The 16,484-nt window shown below is 40.2% G+C and overlaps 1 protein-coding gene and 2 long non-coding RNA genes across 6 annotated transcripts in view; 2 read left to right on the forward strand and 1 right to left on the reverse strand.

The window, feature by feature from the left end:
* Positions 1 to 835: 835 nt before the first annotated feature.
* Positions 836 to 4,395, reverse strand: LOC111270649 (uncharacterized). The gene is made up of 2 exons (XR_002686388.2): positions 4,118 to 4,395; positions 836 to 1,893 (listed from the first exon to the last, which is right to left on the reverse strand). It is a non-coding gene; the product is annotated as an uncharacterized LOC111270649 (long non-coding RNA).
* Positions 4,396 to 4,591: 196 nt separating this feature from the next.
* Positions 4,592 to 13,263, forward strand: LOC111270650 (uncharacterized). Of its 2 annotated transcripts, none has more exons than XR_015315021.1 (3): positions 4,592 to 4,775; positions 9,692 to 9,770; positions 12,327 to 13,263. It is a non-coding gene; the product is annotated as an uncharacterized LOC111270650 (long non-coding RNA). The 2 variants fall into 2 exon arrangements; XR_002686389.2 differs by lacking the exon at positions 12,327 to 13,263 and adding an exon at positions 10,331 to 10,706.
* Positions 13,264 to 14,600: 1,337 nt separating this feature from the next.
* Positions 14,601 to 16,484, forward strand: part of LOC111270647 (N-alpha-acetyltransferase 50) — a 29,287-nt gene continuing 27,403 nt past the window's right edge. Inside the window, exon 1 of one of the 3 annotated variants that reach the window (XM_022850995.2) lies at positions 14,601 to 15,574. The gene's annotated coding sequence lies outside the window, so the exon portion shown is untranslated. The remainder of the gene's footprint in view (positions 15,575 to 16,484) is intronic. The other 2 variants (XM_022850996.2, XM_022850991.2) reach the window with 2 other exon arrangements.

Consider the following 16,484-nt stretch of genomic DNA (forward strand, 5'->3'; position numbering starts at 1 on the left):
ATCTTTTCTTATGAAGGTAAATTCATGTCTAACGTAAGTTGTCGTAAGAGCGTTATTCTATAATACCAAAAGAAAAAGATCTGCCGTAAACCCGAATGGTGCAGAAAACCTGCATTCTCCCAATACACCGTAGGCTGTTTCCTTTTTGAAACTTAATAATGCTTCGGATGTCGTCCCGACTGGGACTCAAGTTAGTGGGTAGTGGTTATGGGCTTCACTTACCGACATGCATCGTCAGGCGAACACGGGCGAGACGGATTCGCTTCTCTCTTAACATGACTTCCAGTAACGGATGTCCGCAGTTACCTGTAGCATCATAGGCCGAACGGAGAGCCTGCATCGTGACCGAAGGCGTCAACCAATCGGAGGATATGCAACATTAATCGCATTGGGAACTCATATTGACCCGCACATACGCAACGAAAAATACAAATATAATCAAAACTGCCGGCCAAAATCAAAGTCAATCACTAAATAGTATGAATTTTGCCTTTGACATATCCTGAAATCGAGGTGTCCCAATTTGTGGTAGGCTCGGTTTGGCAACGTTCACATTATAAATTATATATTCAATTACGAAACAATTCGATATTGAGCCGATGAGTAGAATCTGATGTTTTTCTTTTTTCAGAATATAATTATAGAAAAATATTGTATTTTGTTAGAGAGTGAACGAAATATATATATATATATATATATATATATATATATGAACAATGAGCGGAGCACACCGGGCGGCTTGTAAACAATCGAGAGGGAGATGGCGACCTTTATATGAATAGTCGACAATAAAGGAGCAACTTTTTAGCAAAAACGCATCTACGAAGCAAAACACTTTTCATATTTTTATACAGTTATTTTATTACACATATGAGGGTTAAAGGTGACATCGGAAGTGCTTCTTCAAATTATATCGTAATGGCCGCTATTATCACTCAATATTCTTTAACAGTCGAGTTTTCTACGGCATTGATATTAAATCTAGAAAATTTCAAAGAAAAACGTTTCGATTTTAGATGAAATGGCAATTATATCCTCCCTATCGCAATGTTGACATTGATACTAATGATAATAAACGATAGAAATAATTAACACTAAATTCCCAACAAATCAAGCACCTTTTTTTTTTTTTTTACAAATTACGCCTTATAACTGTTTACCTATATATTTCTTTTTTTGCAAAAAAACTTTATTATTATTGGCAGATTAATGCATTTGTATTTCTCTATCAATCAATTTGCCCTGTCGACTACTAGCCCCGGATTTACTACGTCGGCATGTAAACCTTTTCGAATATACTTTGTCGCTCAGGTACGTTAGAACAACAATAAAATTACATTAGTCAATATAATAAAATTCCCAGTGGGGTATCATGTATGAAATTATTTTAGGCCTGTGCTGACATGCGAAATCACATGCAGGCCCATTTCACCGAATTTTCTTCCTGTGCCTAGCCTTTCGTCGAGGCGAGCCTGTTTTTCGGGGAAAAAATGGACGTCGATGTGGGTGACCCGTACGGGAGGGTCCTGTCACATGTACTAGCTAAGGGTTTAGCAGTATTGATACTAGTCAAATAGTACTAACTGCTTTTATTATGCTGTTCTCAGTTCGGTTATTAGTGTTGTTCCTATAGTCGTGTTTGATTAATGGGTCCGCTCCTTCAAACAACGCTGTTGAGGTTCTGGTAACTAGGGCTTAACGGAGTACTAGAGTGGTCAGGGTTAAAAGGAGTATTCCACTAGCTGCAGTTTGTGGGATCGAGCTATCGCAGTGCGGTTTCGGCTGAGACCCGTTCGTGGTTATCGTTGATTCTTCTAAATGATCGTTTTCGGTCAGGCTCTCGACAAATTCTGGGGTCGTGGTAGTAGTCACGCTGGTCTCTTCCGACTCCCCCTGAACATACACAGACACAGATAAAGATACAGGGGTACATGTTAAAGATAGTATTTGGCCGAGCTGCTATTTAAGTTCGTATCCGGATAGAGACGCCGACGCTGTTTCCTTGACGTTGTATGCCAAATATGTTTTATGAAACCGTCGTCTGACTCGTGCTTGATCTCGATCCTTCTACATTAATGCGGCCTTTAATCTTCTACTTAATAGCACGTCGCATAAGGATATAACCAATGTATAGCCAATTATTGCTGACCTGAACAGGGTCTCTAACGAAGCGTTTCGCATATGGAGCGCTGCATTAGATTCGGAATCAACTGGCATAGGTAATCATATTGGTTGGGCAGATGGTCACTAAATGATTGCATCTTCATTTTAGTAGTAGCTGAAATGATCGGACAGTTTATTTTGATGGGCCTGTAGCGTATCTTTATTCATGTTAGTTTATTTGATTGATTAGTTAACCGAACAAGCCTTTATCAGCAGTGTATTTCCAATATGCAGTTAGAATACAATGGAAACGAGCGCATGGCGGTAGAAGAACTTCTTCCATAACGAAATTAATAAAACCCGCCTTGCAGCAACCAATATCACAATATGACCATTTTCCGCAAATCTTCAATACGTCTCGGACAAGGGATGACTCCTATACAAAGATCAATCATCCAAATGATATTTTTTACCCAAGGAACTTTTATCTTTTATCGAAACGACTGAGAGAATCTGACGCAAGCGACCAGATCAATTTGCACCGTTACTCGAGAACGCTATCTACGCAGAGTTTTATGGCCAAGGCATCAGGTGGCCACGTTCGCTTTACAAGTCATTTTGCTAAATTGGACAGATCGCTAAACATCCTATTAACAATACTGCTAGTATTAGGCACGGATCCTCAGCCAAAACTGAAGTAGGTGTTTTACATTTCTTGGGGAAGAGGGCAGGGAATTCGGTGCCGTTCAAAATATCGCAGCAATTTAGATACTGTATCCGCGTTTTTATGAATACGCCTGTGAAAACGAGGCCTTGCGTTTATCGACGTCAAGCGCGCTTCAACAGCTTGTAGAAACGACCATTTTCGACACGGCACAAAACCAGTGAATCTATATTTTTGCAGTATGAAACCGATACAGAACTGAAAGCCAATTTCATGCCGTTTGAGGTAAACTAGTTAAGGGTAATAAGCGTATACGTTACGTGTGTAGATAGGTCGTTTGGGAAAGCTTAAAAAAATTAGCATGTTCCGGATCATCATTGAAGTTAACACTAACAGAAGAACCGTAATCCTTGCGGCGGGTGCCTGCGATGATGAAAGTCATGAGGCGATTATTCACTCACGTGGGCTTACGTAAACGATGTGCGTTCTGCGATCTAGCGAGTGTTAGCTGGGAGCTAGCGATGATCTCGTACCGTTTTCAAGCGTTTAAATTTAAAAACGTGGAAAAGCAGCTTAAGTTTGAATTGTATAATACGCTTAAAGCGAATACTCCATTTATTTGTCGCTACGTTATCAGTAGTTTTAGAATAGTACAACCCAGCACCAGAAAACGGCTCACAAGTACCGTGCGAATTAAGCACACGATGCGAAACGTTAGCTTTGCCAAAGTTTAGGCTAAGAAACTCGAAAGTTTGAAGGAAAAAATTGAGGAACACTTGAAGCTTAAACATAATAAATATCTTAAATTGAAAGGAGTACTGAAGTAGAAGACATTGTTGGCTTACGTGGATCTGACGCGCTACAACATGATTTTAGTTAAGAACTATATAACTACTAACGTAGGAATCGCATTAAACACCTATGCAAATGGACTATCTTAAAAATGATTGTTTACATTTTAGCTTGTAAAAGACCAGACAGTAATAATAAAGCCACGCGCTGAGAAGATGAGCATGATTCGTCGTGTACCGTATTGCTTACCCCACGTACGAACATATGTTAAGCTTAACTCTACTAGCTGAAGAAACGTCCGAAACGGTGTCTGCTTTAATCTCACATTGTAACGCACTCCACTATTAAATTTGAGCTGGTATCAAAACAACCCACATTTGAAGGTTAATAGATAAAGAAAAAAGTCACGAGATGTGTGTCACGAAATCGACCCGCTAGCGGCGTGACCATCGTTTTCTTTGCGGGAAGCTCTGTGGTACCGTTGGGTCGAGCTCAAAGCCTGCACATTCATTCGATAGATCACCGAAATATTTAAACACGCTACTTCCGAATACTCACATCGGTTTCGGCGTACAGCGCGAACAACGCGGTAAAAAACAACGCAAAGTACAACTTCGACATTATGACGAACTTTTACACCAATCCAATCTTCGAGCTTGAACGCCGGCTCGGCTACGTACCGCTATACAATCTGATAGAACGAGGAATGACGCCAATACGGCGTTTTCAGGGAAACCGAAACCCTTTCGCTGGGTCGCCTGCGATTGAGAAAGCAAATCAACGTAAAGAACGTTTTGGCACAAACAATTGGTGGATGAGCAAACACCGTCGAGATCGATATGACAAATGACGAATTGCTATGGCGACGCACAGGTCTGGAGAGAGGTCGAGCCAGCTGTTACGGGAAAAAAAGCAGGCGAGTCGCAGCAGCGAGATCACGGAGCTTCGCTCACAAGTGAACGTGGTGGAGGAGCGAGAGACGGACGGGACCGGCTCAGAATGCAAGCGAAAGAATGTGTGGCCGGGCCTGCTAAGGCTGCTAGCGATGTTAGGCAATGGCCGCCTGTAGAAGAGATGCAAAAATAAATGCCTGCCTTGAGGAGTGCGACGGTACTGTGGGCGCTGCTAGACAATGCGACAACAATAGTGGTCTATGGCATGTAAGCGAACAAAAACCGAGAATGAGCGGCTTAATTAAGGGAGCGGAAATGTCGAGGTAAGGTCTCGCAACAGGTATATATTAGAGGGCACGATTTGATAGCAGCACTCTACGAGAATATGTATATAATAATGATAATAATCAGGACAAGAACTTCGATCGGTGTGACAGTGGATTATCTCTTGCAAAATTGATGCTTGTTGCCATGTTATCGTTTATAAAACAATCTCTAAAATAGCAGAAGCTACTTTATTGCTAAACGGCCTGACTAAATATGCTGCAGTTAGGGGGTGGCGGTAGGAATCTAATAGCAGAGAGGTACGAGAACATGCGTCTTTGGCAGACTCCGTCCACAATAGGTAAAATAGTCAGGATAGATTGTAACTTTGACAGCGTGGGTCAGACGAGAGATGGCGTAGAAGGCGCGACGTATTTTAAGAAACTTTTTCATTACTAGGAAACCAAAAACGAAAAATTACGCCTGCGGAAATCTGAACGTGAAATAATGGACTAGGATGATCTTAGACCAATTGACTCGTTACAAATGACAAAGTTAAGTTACAGTGGACCGAGCAACGACAAGTTTTACTTTCAAGTTAGCACCGATTCATTTTGTGACAACGAGAAAAAGTCTAATTGGGGATAGCTGAAAAACGTAATGAGAAATACGAGTAAGTAAGCTAAGATTCGTATTGTTTCCGAGAGGTTCTTGAAGAACTGAAGAGACAATATAGGGCAATTTTAACTGTGCCATTTTGAGCAGAACTTCACTTCGACTACTTATTATTGAAGTTTCTATTGTTACGATGCTGCTACGAACGCTATGAACGAACGCTGTAAATACCTTTAGTGCATGAGAGATTGAACGTTTTTTATGTATAGGGTTGTTTTTATATATAGTTGCATTTCTGTTAGCCATCTTGGCAAGACGTTGGGAATAATACTAGCAGCTTAATTCAGAGCTGTGTTTGCAAACTTCGTAAAGATATAAAGCATTATTATTTGAAATAAAGGGAGTTATAAATCGATCTAGAAAACACGCTCTACATAAGCCGAAAAAAGATATAAGGACATTCCTAGAACTTCATAATAAGTTGGATTTAACTGCGAGCTGGTGGCGACTCTACAGTGTACATGCCACAGCCATGTACAGGAATCAATTCTCAAGGCTGTACATGATCGTGCTTTCAAAATAGCAGATTGCGAAATAACTAATTCAAGTAAATTAGCAGCAATCACAGAGCAAAAACAGCGCGAAGGCAATGCGATTTTTTTTTAATTTCTCCAAGTAAACGCCTGCCTAAAGGAAAATGTTTTTTGTAAGTATTAGGACATCAAAAGTAGGAAACCATTATTCAATGTTTCGACTACTTGAGATGCGCTAACATGCGCTAATGACAAGGCTCCACGTAGCAAGCAAGGTTATCGTTTATCATTTAGCTGATACGTACTTGGTTTAATCTGACTTAGTTTCAAATACTATAAGTAATTTCATTGACTTACCGATTATTTAAAATATATAGCTGTGGCAAAATGGTCGGAATGAAACGGTTGGCTAAGTAGCGGAACAATACTTAAAAGCCGATGCAGATAGGGGCTCTGTAATGTAGTTGCCCCCGTATTATGTACGGGGACAACTACATGTAGTTGAAACAACATCACTGTTTAAAATTACAGAAAATCGTCTGTTTCTTTATTTAATCATAATTATTATAGGCCATTAAGCTTTGTAAAATGCAACAAATGTATGATTATTAGAATTTTATTATTTCACGATTATCTCCGCGAAAAGTTGATTAGATGAAAAAGAACCACGCTTAAATTCTAATAGAAACTTACTTCCAGCAAATGGCTGGGATAGGAGTCAACTCTGTCAATAATCAAGGTTTACATCAATTGATCGATATTTTACGCCGCTTTGATTACATTCAGAGACACTGGCAGATTTACTTCCGATCTGATGCAGCCTCTGAGGTGCTGGCTAATTTGTAGGCCCGTGTATAAGGAATTGCATCGTCGTCTCCAGACGGACTCGGTTAAATTTCACAAAAACCAAAGCTCAATGGCAACAGAGGAAGCTGACGCTGGGCTACATAAGCTTTTGCTGATTAGGGCCGTGCATCTGTTCCTCAATAAAACTACTCTTTTTGTTGGGTTTGACATGGGTCGCTAATGAGATAATCCGTTACAGCTCTTTGCAGTTTTTTGTTTGCTTTATGTTTACTTTTCACGAGATTCTCCCACCTCGACTTATGTAGATAGCTAACTTCGACAATGGTACAGAAGAGCACGAAAATAACCTCCGATTGATTCACGCTTCGTTCAAGTCAGGGCTTTCAAATGGCGCGGACTGCAGAAAGAAATGTTCGCGTATAAATGATCCGCGATCACTGTATATGCTTAAACATGTGCTAGGGTTTATTTATTGACCAAGCCCGACGTGTCCTCACTATAGGCGTTTCAACACTGACTAACGATTTGGTGACATTGTACACGGATACTGTTAAATCAAGCCGAGTTTTCGGTACCTTCCACGATCGAGTACAGAAATAGATTCAGATAGAAGCTACATAATCTGATTATCACCAGTATGACAATTAGAAGCGTCTCTTTACGCGTCTCTTTAGAAGCAGAACGCATCAAACGTAAAGTGTTACGTGACCACAACGTTTTTGTGTCGTTCGGTAAGTTACGCGCCGAATAGCGGTTCTTACAGCGAACAATCGAACTATGTACTTAGAAGAATCGAGCTTTCTAGTGGGCTGACGTTGTGCCTACACTATTGAATCCAGCGTGGTTTTTCGCCTTAGCAACAGTAGCAACTGTGGGTGTACTCGTGTCTCGAAGTGGCCGACAATCTGCAGGTGCTACAATGGCTATGTTTGTTTAATTATCGGTCAATTTCTGTTTGTTGATTCAGTCTGACGGCGGCAATAAGAGGCTAAGTAAAACCAATGTACACGCCGTACATCGAAAGGACGGCGATAAGACCGATATTTTATCCAAGAGTATTTAATGGATGTAAGTTATCGTCAGCACTAGGACAAGGACTGGAAACATCTCTGTAGTAGCTGAATACTTTCTTAACGTAGTTTTCTGACAATCAAGCAGTAACATTCGTAATGAATAGCTGAAGGGGGAAACGGGTTCTTGTACAATAAATACGGATGTGGCGATGTAAGTGACTTTTTTTTTTTGTGTATACGGTAACATAGGCTGGGAAGGTGTTTCGCAGAAAAGGGCGGGCTCGCTAATTAAAATACTCTGAATTATCTGCTTCATGGAAGACAATGAGTTTTTAATCGTAATTGAGTAAAGGCGACTTTTATATGTAACCATTTTGTGATAGATACAATGAGCTTTCCTTGTGCCAGAACCACTGGTGGAACCGAACCGCACTTTAAAACTGAATTTGGTATGTCGTAGTTTCTGCGGCGGCAACTCGTACTGAAATCGATGTAAGGTTTGAGTACATTTGCTGTCCTTAACCAAATCTATGGAATTGTGGATGATCTGAATTAAGCTGAAGACAGTCCTAAAAGTAGATAAAACTAATAACATAAAAAGAAATCCTTATCCTTGCCTACAGTAGCTTTATATATTTAGCGTGTATGAGACGGTCGGGGGTATTAAGAGTATTCAGAGAACTCAAGACTGACATAAAATTCGTATCTGCCCTTCTGCCTTTTGGAAGCTCTTCGGACATCATAAATACACATATATTTTTTTTTAATTAAATGAGGAGGAAGATTTACCTGAGACTGAACGGGAGCTTTCTGAGAACCCTTGCATATTAGGAAAGCGTAAATAAACGAACCCGCTACATCTAGCGACTACAACGCTAGAGTACTTACGCAGCTGCCCACCGAATTCAGCGGTTCGGGTTCAAAATGTGGTTCCGCCAAGCGTGGAAAAATTTCAAAATACGTGTATTATGACCGCTAAGTTAGCCCTGGAAGGATAATGTATCTTAATTGTAAACAAAATCCATTTAAGATGAGTTTGGCAAGTACCAAAAAATAAAGCTTATTTGCGTTGTAAATATTGATTTCTCACTTGTATGGCTTAAATTAACATGTAACAAAAGACAGAGGTGAAAATTCTAGCTAACTGATGGCGGAATCATCACCATGTGTCTTAGCAGAAAGGTATGAATAGCGCAAGTGTCTACGAATTTTGGCTTTTTATCTGTATCGATTCTGCACAAGCAAAAGTACCGGTGAAAAACTTTAAGTTGAATGCATTTTGTTCTGAAAATTAAATTTCATCTTATCCGACTGATCAGGACGCATGCTTTCTAAGGCTATGCAGTATAAGTTTGAACGAGAATTCGGTAAAAGCCAAAATAACCTTGATATATTTATAGCTATTAATTTTAATGCATAATGCCACCTGAATAGAATAGAGTTTTCTCTCATGCCGCTGGAATCAGAATCTGATTATGAGATCTGCTGTCGTATCGAGCAATGCATCGCACTAGAAATAGGTGAGGCTGCCACCCTAAACCTGTTCCTATCGTGTTCTGTTCCAAGTGTGCATTAAGCCTGAAAGCTTTCCCTGTTTAGGCGCAAGCTCCAAGACACTTAGCTCTGATTCGAGTCAGGGGGTTCGCATAAAAGCACGTGGTTCGACGATAAAATATGGCCGTCGACCCTTGTGCTTGATTCATGCACGGCTCATCAAAGTGATCTCTTTATAGAAAAAAAGCGATAGTAGTGACTGTTTTTCCCACAAGATACTGAGATTTGTTTCAAATGAATTACTCTTGACTATATAGGTAGTTTTCAAGGTGTGTACGAACGTACGCAGTACTGCCTGTTCTTTATTATACTAAATCAGCTGCATTTCCAGAGACTGTTATTATACAGATCACCACCATATTTCAAAACATCCGAATCAGAAATACAGACGAAAAATCCAGTCATAATATTATCCGTGCTGATATGGTCCTAACCAGTGTTTTCTCACCGCAGGTTGTGTGTTCAGATCGCCAAACAGTCGCTCAAGGGCATCGGTTTTACCATCTAACCGCAAAAAGTTTCACGACCACAAGTAAGACGACGAGAGCTCGAATTAGAGCGAAAATTCGCATAGCAGCTATTAGGCTATTGATACCATATATGATGTGTCTGTTTAATCTCTGTAATATTAACTAGGATACATATTAGCGACACTTGTGACTTATTTTACCCAACATACATAACGCAAAAATTGATAAAAACTAGATGTACAAATCATTCGATACGCGCCGCGTTACTAGGCGCCGCTTGATACTGCTTGATAGCTGGAGATTGACTAATATAAACTTCGATAAGTTAAAGGTGTTAGAGGAGGTAAACACATTGACACTTGCCTGGCTCTTTCTGACTAATTTAATTTTCTAAATATGAAAGATCTATCCTCAACATTTAAGAATAACGTCGTTGATGTGAAATAGCTGTAGGTAGAGTTCTAGCGAACGATAGGGACCATTCTGTGTGTGGAATGACGTTACTTAAAGTCGGGAAGGACTCACCGTCAAAGGTACTTTTGCGCTTTCCATTGAGATGAACGAACAAGACTTCAAGAGTCAAACCTAACACGCACACACTACTAACTGGTCGATTCTTCAGACCTCCTTCAGGTCGGCCATTGCCGCTCGCTAGCGGGACGTCATTGCACTGTACCACAGCCGTGTGTATATCTGCGTTCATTTGGTCGTTTAGTTTGTTCAGTATCATATCGGTTACGTGAAGACTGCATCCGGTGATACTTCTGTGCGTCCCTTCGTCACACAGATTTGCCATCACATGTAGGGATGTCGCACTGAATTTAGTTAAACAGGTTATGAGCTAGTGAGAAAGTGGAGAATATTGTAACAGTAACTGTTCTCTGAAAAATTACGTGTGATAGTGATCTATCTTAGGGCTCGGAAACAGTAAAATAGATGACACTCTTTTTCAACAGCTGAAACGTCATTTGAAATTATAAACACAAATACTTCTTCTACCTGTGTGTCCTTGTTGAATATTGGGCCATTGAATCCTTTCTTGTTGAAGCTAAAGCCCTTTAGCCTCGATACTCTCGTGACAACAAATAACTAATGCGTGTGACAAAATGCGATAGGGCGATGCGATAGATGCATAACATGTACCTTCCGTTAACTAGGAAGATCAATGAAAAGCTTCGTCAGCGGTGCTACCAGGTATCGCGGGCGCGGGACAACCTTTAGTCATTGACGGCTATCGGCTGTTAATAGCAGTTAGGATAGCGGCTCCTACCTTTAACTATAATGGAAAGCGTTTAGTTCTAGATAGTTCTAAATAAGAAATGTTGAATCATTTCCAGCCGGATCTGTTGCATCGACAACGTACACAATGTGTACTATATACAATCAACACTCCTCTCTACCTTTAAAATAGCAAAGCTTACTATCAGTCGTAGAAGCATAACGATATCTTTCAGAACAGAATATAAAACACTCGTCATAATAAGCTGCGACCATATCTTGCACGTCTAATCTCTATTTTTTTTTTGCCCATTTTACAATTGGTGTCACGCGAAATTCGTTGGAGATCTATGCAAACTTAAAAAAAAAAATGTAAAAACAATGCCAATAGAAAAAATTGTAAATGCCTCAACTTAGAAGTTCAGCCAGTGGTATAGGAAGCACGCTTTCGAATGCAGGAACTTTGTAGAATATCACCCCTAGTAAAAGAACCTCTTTAGCATATTCATCTGCACTAACCTTTTCAATTAACTCGGCGAACTGTCAAAACGTCTAACTTGTAGAACGATAATTATTGAAAATATAGGTTGGCGCAAAATTTCCGTCATAAAATTCAGAGTGATGAGTAGAGGGGGTACCTGCTCAAAAACTATTTATCAGCTTAAAAGGTTTTACATTAAGGAAACATTAGGGAAAATGCAAAGGGTCCTCTATCTACAGACTGTGATTGATATAATTTATTTCAATTAGCGTGGTAAATAGCTATTCGTATTGATGTTTGCGGTCATCTATATTAGATAAATTCGATCGTATCTGCAGTGTGAAATGATACAGCATCCCCGGACATAGTTACGAAGCTTCTTGTCGGCGTCGATAGTAGCAGAGTAAACAGTTAACAGTTTTTCAGAGGTAAAGAAAGCCTAAAAAAAGAAATAGCGGCGGTACAAAACACGTCTACTCTGGTTAGTTGCTAATCCCTTTGGTAGTTACTAACCCCCCACTTTTGATTTGAAGTGACACAGAAGCGTATCGACCGTTCAAAAAAGTTACTTGACACTTTGGACGTTTTAACCTTACTTTTCCTGTAAACTTTGATGCACTACTCTGCCCTTTGAACCAATGTAGAGCGAAGATTTTGAACTGTTAACAGGCTTTTCGCGCCACCCAGTATACTACATATCAACTGACAACATGTTCGACACATACCATCGAGCAAATAACATGGAAACTAGCCCAACAGCGGGCCCTTCTGGATACCCACATTTAATCGACCCAGCAGGATTCGCAGGGCAACGGCTACCCTGCCTCCTACTGAACACGCACAGTACATCTCGCGGTTGACATGTTGCTATTAAAAAAAGATAAATGTAATTTTTTTCTCAGTGTTTTTTTTGGGACAGGCAAGGGGGCGCCCATGTTTGCCACACGAGAGACAAAGCATGTTAAATGCGGTACGTGTGAAGATGCGTAACAGAACGGCGCTCTTATAGTATCTGGTAGATATGTTGGATCGATTCAAACGCGAGATGCAAAACGTAACGTGCTTCGGGTGAAGACGGATTCGAGTAAACCAATGAAACTAATGCGCCTTATATATATATGAAAGCATTGTTTAGTTTTGTAAAATATTATCGACTGCGACCATTGAAACGGATTCGAGCTTAACGAACTCTGAGTAGATTTGCTGAAACAACAATGACAAACGAGCATGAAATGATCACATCATTGTACTTATGCAGGGTGTTTAAAGATTCGAGCTCGATTCTCCATTTAGCTCAGGGAACGGCCGCTTTTGTTGCTAGGTCCACGAAACGCTAGTCTTTTCGTGGACCTATCAAGCTTTTCTGTTAGAAAAATGAAAACTTTAGAAAAAATGAATCACAAAAAAAACACTTGGGAAATATGCGAAACACAGACGAACCATATATAGTTTGTGTTTAACACGGGGTAAACATTGACCATCTCACTAGGTGTGCTCAACCCTACTAGGGGCAAACAGGTTACCGCTGAGCGATCGCGGTCACCGCAAAAATAAGTTAGCTGCAATTGAAGCAATGTGTACAACCGTATATTCGAAATATATAGGTCTTCGTTCAATCCAAAAGAAGGTGAGCTAGCTGTCAAGTAATATAACATGTACGAAATGTATGCAAATTCTCGAAGCCTTTCGAAGTATATTGTTGTACGTGGTGTCTTTGCCAAGATGCCACGTACAACAATATACTATAAAGCAACAATATGGCCTAAAGAAATTCCGGCCCCCTAATGACCTAATCTTGGCCGGCTAGCATCACGATTTTCTTTGGCTGGAGAGAACGTGAACAAGATAAATGGATCGTCAACAATAATAGTAAACTCCATGCTAGTTGCTCGTTTCGAAACGTTCTGATGAGACACTCTAGCTATAGGTATATAGAAATCCGTATAATTGGCATAATTTGGTCCGCATAGTGATTCTTGTTTAAGTTAAACAAGATATTTTGCTTTTACATCTCATGCTATGTATTGACCCTAATATATAGGCATTTATTACATGTTTGATAGGTACGCTAGACAGGCCTAGCGCTTTATTCCGTTTGCTGTTTATGATTGATGACCGTTGCCTCTGATTATTGTATGCAGCTACCCCTGGTAACAATGACGTCTTACTCAGTAAAGAAAATTTAACTCTGAGGCGCGATCAGGATCACGTAGATTGGTAATCCGTTTGATACAGCTAACTCAGACTATAAACTTCCAGTTCCCAGTGACTCCCAGAGAACGAACTAAGTGCGTTTGTACGATCTTTCTATACCTTTGATTATTTTTGGGTAGGACTCCACATGGCAGAACATACGTGTTCGTTGACCTTTAAACACACTGATGAATGACGTGGGAAATTATATAGAATTTAGAATGTTTAGGTATCGAGCAATTAAGACTTAGGCTATTAGCTAGATTTATTGAAAGTTTTAAAATGGTAGTCCTCACAAAATGCAGCCTAATGATTCGCTCGACCTAGAATTTTCGCTTAGCTATCCACAACCTCTAGCAGTCATTGAACTATAACAGTGACTCCTTGTGACCCGCTTTACCGAGACAAGCGTCACTGCCTCAACTTTCGCCCCGATGATGGACGAGAGCCAGCCACCAAGCGTCTGTCAAGCAACGGTCTCTATTTTACGTTATAATTTTTATTATTTTATAATGCATACAAAATGCGCATTAGGCTAGAGTAACTCACTGAAAGCATTAGTCGCCTATAAGCTAGACAAGCATGCAGGATGTTTTACGCAGATCTTATCTTAAGGGATGCTTAAGGGACACGGTAACGCATGTCTATAGGACCAACGCCGCCCGTACCTTACAGTTTCTGTAGTAGTGTCCAACGAGAAGTAAAAGGCGGACGTTGCAAAGCACCTCAAACGTATTAGGGTTGGCGAAAAACTATGTTATATGGAGCCACTCTTGCTTACTTGCGCTTTCCGCACCCTATGTTAATTTTACCGATATATCGAGGAACCCAGAATCTATGGGCTACAGACATCCGTAAAGAGCTGGTCTACAGCTGACACTCATGTTATTACCAGTTGTACTAGTAAACGTTCATAAGCTATCGTTATCCGCATATTCCTCGAAGCTGACAAAAGCTTCTGAACTGCAAAAACCGTTCAGACACAGACATTTTGACGCGCACTACCAATTTACAAAGGAGCCTTGACTGCTTTCGGGAGAGGAAGTTTTTTGCCACACGGCCAATGTCAATCCGCGAAAACACTCCAATAAAAAATAAACGCGTTAATATATATATACTGTCTACGAGATCAGTACACGGATGCTCAAGGGTCAGCTTAATGGGATCACTTTAAAAGACTGAACTATAAATCTGAGTACTGGCACATCCCACTTCCTTTAAACAACCCGTAGTACTCATGAATGAAGATCAACACTGACATTCTCACGCACATCTGTTAATCTTACGAAAGGCACTGAGGGAGACTACTGCAGATGAAATTCTACTATCGCCACTGATATGATTAAGTTGTTTGGAACTGAGTCGGCAGAGTGACGATGTCGTGCAGTTACATCGATTAGAGCAGTTATATCGCATGTTGGTAAACACGAGCGGAACTACTGCGGTATTTATAACTTGGTGCATTGAAGGTATACGTTAAGAGCTTAAGTTTGTGTTTAATTCAGGAAGCACCATTTTGTAGTCAGCTCTTACCTGCCTCCCATCTACGACAGACGACGCACTACCGCTGGTATGCTTCGATCGGTCGGCCTGTTTGTTTAGTTCACTACTTCAAAATTAAAAAAAAAATTATTTTTTTTTATCGGCAAAAGGGTTGCACTTTTGGCCTATCTCGTACGGGATTCATTTACGGGTATCAACGAGTGAGTACGCTTATCGGAATTAACTACTCAATGAGTACAGATTACGTTCTCACACGCTTAATAATCACGAACCTGCGACGTCGGAACCTACCGGACGCAAATAACAGCGACAACATAAAGTGTCATCCCTGAATGAAGAAAAGATATTCATGGTACATGGTAGCCGCACGACCGCAAAGCGAAGTTAACGGGAATTAGTGCGCTGCAGAGGACCAGGCCGATCAGACCAATGCCTTGGCGTACCTCAGGCCGCTTTTAAAATAAGCATATAGTAAGTAAACATTTATTCAACTATATTATTTTTCATTTGTGCGCATACATTCGTATGCAACATACTGTTGATTGTAAATACTGGACTAGACCACATTGCATGAACTGTAATCCATCATATGTAATAATATTGAAAAAAATACGTCACGATTGTGCCTATCTCTATGCGATAATTCTCGTTATATATATATATATATATAGATATACTAACTATTTTTAGTTGACACGTATAGGAAATTCTATGAGAACGATTAGGCACAATAATTAATGTGAGATAATTAATGTGGATCGATATTAAATTAACTGTTTCCTATGTAATGCAACAAACGATGTCTAAACATACACAATATCTTGCATGTTTGGGAGAAACAAATACACAATCTAGGGTGGGCACAAGGGCGTAATAGACCATAATAAATCTCAATCAGCCCGTTTGAAGAACAGCGGAACTTCAAGGTAAAACTGCTGATCGTTCTTATGTTTCGCACGATGTTATTCTATTTTTTCGGTAACTAAGAGTAAGACGGTGTTGTAGGACGAGCTGTGTCCGTTGACAAGATCATATGGTAGTACGTCTCTGTTGGTAAATAGCGAGCGGGTCGTAAAATTCCAAAGAAATACTATAAAGTTATCCGATGCGTATAATGAAACCATCCGTCCCCATTTATAAAGTATACATCATATATCTAAACTATTAAGGATAATCTCGGCTTTTAAGGAAAAGTCGCGTCAAGCCATCGTGAGCATTCTTTAGTCAGACATTTCCCTGCCGAACGTTCTTTCTGGTAAACGTTCGTATGCCAAAGGCACTAGATAAAGTTTGGACAGTTCTGTGTGGATTGGCCAAGTACATAAACGCCCGAAGGGCCATTTGTTGGATCGACACCAAGGCTAATTAGGAATTAGAGATT

Source organism: Varroa jacobsoni, unplaced genomic scaffold, assembly GCF_002532875.2.
Source record: "Varroa jacobsoni isolate VJ856 unplaced genomic scaffold, vjacob_1.0 contig00045, whole genome shotgun sequence".
NCBI classification, from domain to species: Eukaryota; Metazoa; Arthropoda; class Arachnida; order Mesostigmata; family Varroidae; genus Varroa; species Varroa jacobsoni.